This window comes from Morus notabilis, unplaced genomic scaffold, assembly GCF_000414095.1.
Source record: "Morus notabilis unplaced genomic scaffold, ASM41409v2 Scaffold5, whole genome shotgun sequence".
Lineage (NCBI taxonomy): Eukaryota > Viridiplantae > Streptophyta > Magnoliopsida > Rosales > Moraceae > Morus > Morus notabilis.
Window position 1 is genome coordinate 86,881 of NW_010363077.1, and position 295 is coordinate 87,175.

The window sequence follows — 295 nt, forward strand, 5'->3', positions numbered from 1 at the left end:
ATAATGAGATATGTGGAACAAGGACACAGACACAATATGAATTTCTAATAATTTCGTTAAGTATAGAAATTCTAATTGAGTCTACTGATTGTCATATATAGAATGATCTTAATCCTGAGTTCTTCACAGACTCCTATTTATGGATTCGTGTTTTTTTATTTACTCGGTACGGATTCTGAGATCCTGAATCCTATTCCTTGTATTTTGGAGACATGATGAAGTAGGTAGCCGGGAATGTTATTACACGAGATGGAATCCATTCCTTCTTAAGAAAGAAGTAGATAAATAATTCTCT